The sequence below is a fragment of the Carya illinoinensis genome, chromosome 5 (assembly GCF_018687715.1).
Source record: "Carya illinoinensis cultivar Pawnee chromosome 5, C.illinoinensisPawnee_v1, whole genome shotgun sequence".
Lineage (NCBI taxonomy): Eukaryota > Viridiplantae > Streptophyta > Magnoliopsida > Fagales > Juglandaceae > Carya > Carya illinoinensis.
Genome location: NC_056756.1, coordinates 16595273 through 16602327, shown reverse-complemented (window position 1 = coordinate 16602327; position 7055 = coordinate 16595273).

Genomic DNA, 7055 nt, shown 5'->3' with positions numbered 1-7055 from the left:
AATTATACTCTGAGATCATTTATTTTTCGTGCCATGCATCAAGGGACCATCTCTATGGATTTCTTTGTTTCACTACAACAAATATGGCTTTTAGTGACAGATTATAAATAGTGACGGTTTCCAAACTGTGACTAAAACGTATTTACTGTGACGGTTTGTGAGAACTGTCACTAAATGTTGGGCAAGAATTTCAAAACGTTCGGACGTTTCCCATAATACGTTCGAACGTCACAGTAACGTTCGAATGTTATGTATATTTACATGCGAACGTAAAAAAATTAGCGCGAACGTTCGAACGTTTTAACTATTTACGTGCGAACGTGAATATATTAGCGCCAATGTTCGAACGTTAATGTGATAAAGTTCGAACGTTATATGTAAAATTACATAAATTAACCATAATATATATTTTTTTAATAGTAAGGTTGAGTAACGTTATATTAAAAAAAAATTAAGAGTAGAAATTAAGCTACACAATACATACATTAAATATTTGTGTCCATTACATATGTCGAAAATAAAAAACGTTCGAATGATAAATTTTTACAAATCACTTTCAGAACTGCTGGTTTACAAAAGATCGAAACTCCTCAGTCAATGTCTCAACCTTATTGTTTAGCACATCTACATGATGTGCAAGATGTGCGACAGCCTGATCTATATGTGCAATCTGTCTATCGATCTGTCGGTCTATATGCGCCTTCATATCTGTCATCATTGTATCAACCCAAGCAGGTCGCACATCCCCAGCAGATGTAACTCCCGGCTGCTGACTAGTACTCGCCGACGGGCGAGCAACATCGGCCCCAGACTCAGTCGGGGGAACAAGATCTGGCGTAGGACCAGACTGACGCCGAGCTGAGCCTCTCCCCTGTCCAATGCTCCGGCGGTGTGTGGTTATGTCGATAGGGCTCATCTGGTTTATCACCATCTCCTTCGCCTGGAGTGGCACTCCCCGGGCTAGTAATAAGCGGCTGATGATGACTCCGTACGGGAGATTATCCGTGGTAACGATGCTGGCCTCGTAACGGATCCGCTCAAATATAACAAGGGGCAAGTCAATGGACTCACCACGTGCCAAGCCAATCAGGAACTGTGCACGAGCCCGACTGAATGTGCTCTTATGTGCCACCGGGTCTACATTTGTTGCAACAAAAATGTGCAACATGCGAAAGAAAGGCAGCAGCTGATTCTGGCTGAAGGAGTTCGGCCTATCGAGCTTTGTGCGGTCCGTGCCAGTGAGGATGTAGAAATCCTGGTCCCGCTCATCGTCACCAACCTCAGCAGCAATAGGATCGCCCTCGGGTCGATCTTCTTCATGACTGGGCATAAACTCAACAGGGCCCGAAGATGAAGCAGAAGCAGCTGGATCTGCCTCGAATATGCCCGGGGAAAATGCAGCTGCTATGTCATCAGCCTGAGCAGCTGTCGACTCAGGTAGCATACGTGGAATCTGGAGCAAGTCGGCGAGAACATCCGCCGAGAACTGAAACTGTACACCGCGTACACTGAGAGTATGGGATGATGCATCGTTAGGCATGGTGGCCATCCCAATGTAAAACTCTCGAACCATTGTGGGGTAAATCTTTCCCCTCAATGTGCATATGGGGCCCCAGCCTCTGGTGACGAAGACGTCTCTCAGCGTCTTTCGCTTCCAGCTGAGCTCATCAAACTCATTAATGAGGATTTCTCGTTCCCCCATAACAGTTCGTGCCCCCAGTCGAGCGATGTCCGGATTGCCTCCATCCCTCCCTCGCTTCCTTGTCGTCATATACTGAGCCATATCCTGAAAATAAAAAAAAAATATATAAGTTATAACATTTTAAAAAAATGATTATAATCACAGATACATACGTATTATGACATATATGGATTATACTAAAAATTAAAATATCATCCTTATAAATTTACATAATTTTGCGAGTAAAACTTTTAAAGAAACTCACTTTTTCAATATATAAAATAATAATACCTAAAAGAAACATTATAAAAAAATTTTATATTGTAAACGTTCGAACGTTAATACAATGTACGTTCGCACATTAAAATACGTCCGAATATACAAAGATGAAACGTTCGGACGTTTTTATCGAACGTTTCATTCAAACGTTCGATAAAAACGTGCGAATAAGCTCATTACGTCCGAACGTATTACCTAAACGTTCGGACGTAATGAATTTGAATCGTCATACGTTAGGACGTTCTTACTAGCCGAAGAAGACCAACGGATTACGTTCGAACGTTTTATCCAACGTTACGTTAAAGCGTTGGATAAAAACGTTCGCACGTAAAACTAATACGTTCGCACGTAACAATATAACGTGCGAACGTATTGAATACAAAAGGTCACACGTTCGGACGTTGTGTCGTGACGTCCGAACTTTACGACACGGAATCACTGAGTCGACTCAGCCATTACCGAAAGCTTCGAAACGCATGTTTCGAAGCCACAAACAACCAAAATATGAATTTTAAAAGATGAGAAATGTTTCTACGGTCCTATTCTATCATTTTACTGCGAATGGTGGCCGGAAATGCAAGTTTTATAACCGGGCTACGGTGGGTTTCGAATTTTTGAAACCCACCGATTAAAAGCAAGGAAATAGAAGAGGGAGAGGGCACATTACCTTTCAGTGACGGTTGCGGTGGCGGATGGCGACGGTTGCGGCGGCGTGCGTGGCGGAGAGGATGAGAGAGTTTGAGTTTTCGGACCGGTTTCGTACAAGTTATGGCCTGGAAACCGTCGTGCCTGGCCTTATATACAGTTAACGTCCGAACGTTAATTAATTAACGTTCGGACGTTAACTCCACATGCGAACGTTATGTATATCACGTTCGGACTTAAAAGCATACGTGCGAACGTGATACTTTTACGTTCGGACGTTGTGTTAACATGCGAACGTGCGTCTATTATGTTCGGACGTCAATCAAAACGTCCGAACGTTTTGGTTATAACATTCGAACGTTGTTACACTATATATTATATTATATATATTATATAATATATATAATGTAATATATATTATATTACCTATATATTACTATATAATATGATATATAATATATAATATTATATATTATATAATGTATAATATTATATACGTATAATATACGTATATTATATACTATATAGTGTTATACTATATAATATATAGTATATTACACTTATGTTCTATATAGTGTATACTATATAGTGTTATAGTGTATGTAGTTTTAATACGTATATAGTGTTATATACGTATTATTGAAACCGTTATTATATAGTATATATTATATAGCACTTTATAATGTTAATATATATAGTATATATTATATAGTAGTATTATATAGTTGTTTAACACTATCCAATACTATAGTGTATATACTATAGTATCTATATAATAACTATAGTATATTATATAGTAATTATATAGTCTATAATATATATATAGTATATACATATAAAGTATATGTATAGTATACTAAGTATTACACTATATTTGTAGTATATATACTATATTATATACAAGTAGTATATATAACATAGTACTAGTACTATATTATATCTATAATATATTTACTATATAATATATTATACGATATTATATAGTTATTATATATAGATAACATACTATATAATACTTATACTATATTATAGACTATAATATAGATAATATAGTATATAATACTTATACTATATTATAGACTATAATATAGATAATATATTATATAATATTTATACTACATTAGTATATGACTATATTACTTTAATATAGTTATTAGATATACTATATTAAAGTATACTATACTAGGATAATATACAATTTTTCCAATATAATATATTATAATATACTTGTTATAACTATAATATATAATAAGTATATTATATATTATAGTTATAATATAATATATATTTTATATATATTATATTTATATAAAGTTATAATATATATAGTACATTCTTATATAATATTTATGTTATATATTATATAATTGGTACAAATTATATATTAATTAATATTGTATAATTTATAATTTAATATATAAGTATATTATGAGGAATATACTAAATATATAATATGTAAATAATAATATTAACGTTCGAACTTAAATTATGACGTTCGGACGTTATAATAAATTCGGAGGAAAATTTCCCGCTTAAACCAAATTTGCACAGTACGTTCTAACGTACTATTTTAACGTTCGAACGTTACTGACGAATACGTTGGATGGACGTACATACGTGTGAACGTACTGTATAATTATTGGGTGAGATAATTTTACGTTCGAACGTTAATGCATAAACGTTCGAACGTAAAATCAAACGTTCGAACGTTCATTAATGAACGTTCGAATGTTAATTGCATAACAAGCAGAAAATAAAACTTTCACGCATGGGAAAGCAGATTCATTTCTGCTTTCCTCCGTGCGTGTTAGAGTGAGAGACAGAGAGAGTTTTAGAGAGACGGAATACTAAAGGAAGTGGAAAGCAGTGGGGAGAGAGAGAGTTTTAGAGAGAGGAAGAGAAGAAGTGGAGGGTTATAGTGAGTATATGTTTGCAAAGGTATTTTTTTAAGCATTAAGGTAAATGGTTTTTCTCATTTTTTATTTGTAATATACATGATAATTATCAATGTTTTATTTCATATATATTTAACTAACTAGTATTGTGTATTTTTTGAAGGATCATTTGTTGTGAATTGTTGAGAAGTTGTGATTTTTGAAGAAGAATTTATTTAAAGCACAAGGTATATATACTAAACTCTATTGTTATATTTTATTGTGGATATAATTTGTGATTAAGTTTGTGTTGTTTGGATGAATTAAAAAGAAAAATTATTGTTATTGAATATGTTTATTCTTAATGTGATAATGTTTTAGTATAGTGTATGTTTTTGAATAATAATTATTTGTTAGTTTATGTGTCTATTTTAGTAATTTGCTGTTATAAAAGAATATATATAACAATTTATTTAATAAATAAATTGTTATATTATTTGTGTAAGAATAACAATTTTGGTATATAATTTATTGGATGATCATAATTATAAATTATAATATTACAATTATAACTATTATATATATAATTAGTTAAATAACTAATATAATAAATTATCACATGACCCTAAGTATCAATTATAAGGCATAACTATTTAGTATATATAAAAAATCGTATTACTAAAATTATAATATAAATAAGTATTATAAAATAATAATACTTATTTATCTAATAGCTCAATAATCCTAAATATTTTATCTAATAATATATAGTATAGAGTATATTAGTATTAATCCATAATAATAATTATCATGTAATGTATAGTATAAAAAAATGATTAATAAGAAATAGATAAGTAATTATAATAATAGTTACTTATTTAATAACTATATTTTATTATAATAATTATAATAATTTTGGCAATAATAGTAATAATTATATAATAACTGATATTGTTTAAGTGTTATCAATAATAATTTTGGCAATAATAGTAATAATTATATAATAAGTGTTATTAGTAACTTATATTTGTAATTATAAGATATTTTATAGTAGTGTTATATATTATATAGCTGATAAATGACATATAATATAATAAATAAGGAATTATATAAGTCTACAAATAATTTCTAAGTGTTATCAATCATTAATAATATAAATATTATTAGTACATCGGTATAATTCAAACAATGTGCGCTAATTTATTGTTGACTTTTTTGTTAGATATTGTATAACATTGCATAAATAACCTTAGACCCGTTTGGGAATTAGTGTACATTTAGGTGTACATTAATTCTTGAATTGTCCAGTGTGGACAGTTTGAGATTATATTATCTGTATTGCACATAAACGTTATTCATACTTTGAACGTTTAGTATGAAATTTCGGTGTCTTCCTCATTTGTTCTTTGGGTATACTGTTCTTAGGGTCATAATCCCTATATGTGAACATGTATACTTGGAGAACTATGGGGAAGTGCTGCCGAAATTTTTACTAACATTCAAAGTAGTAGAGTGACGGGAATTGTGCAATATGGAGAATATAATCTCGAATGGGATAGGACCAACTACCTTGAGAATGAGTACTTTGAACATGATGTATCATGACATGCATGTGTATTTAACTTTACCTTAATTACTAAAAAATTAGATGTTTTTAGAAATGGATAAAAGTTGGATGCGTCTACGCGATAGACTTGGAAAAGATTACATACCCTATGCGCGTGGAGTAAGGGCTTTCATTGATTTTGCAAAGGCGTTTGCTGATAGTCGTGGTTACATTAAGTGTCCATGTCGAGGTTGTAAAAATTTGTGTGCGATCGGATTGGATGAAGCTGAAAGTCATATATTTGTGAATGGTATGGATTTGGGCTATACTCGATGGGTACTGCATGGTGAGTCGTATGCTGAATCAGCGGATGACTTATTCAGTCAGCGGGAAAATTTGCACAACGTGGATGATGATTATGAGCGAGATGAGATGGAGGAGATGTTGAGTGACATTGGAGCTGGGATGTTTATGGATGAGGTTGACGACAATGGCTCAAGTGGGCGACGGAATGATTCAGATAATTTTCCAGAAATGTGGGAAGATGCAAAGCATGAGCTTTATCCAGGTTGTACAAAACATTCTAAAATGTCATTTATTGTGCGGTTGCTTCACATAAAATCATTGTGTGGAATGTTAACCAAAGCAATTAACATGGTATTAGACTTATTTAATGAAGTGCTTCCCGAAGGATCTGCATTGCCGAAGAACTTTTATGAAGCGAAACAGTTGAGAAAGGGATTAGGATTTGAGTATAAGTCCATACATGCGTGCAAGAATGATTGTGTTTTATTTTGGAATGAGAACGAGGAGAAACAAGCATGTCCTGTATGCGGAGAGTCGAGGTGGAAGGATAAGAAAAGCGTTCCGGTTAAAGTATTGCGATATTTCCCATTGAAACCCCGGTTGCAAAGATTATACATGTGTAAGAAAATAGCTCACGATATGAAGTGGCACAAAGAGAAAAGAGTTCAAAATGATGGATTTATGAGGCACCCTGCTGACTCACTTGCGTGGCAATCTTTCGATA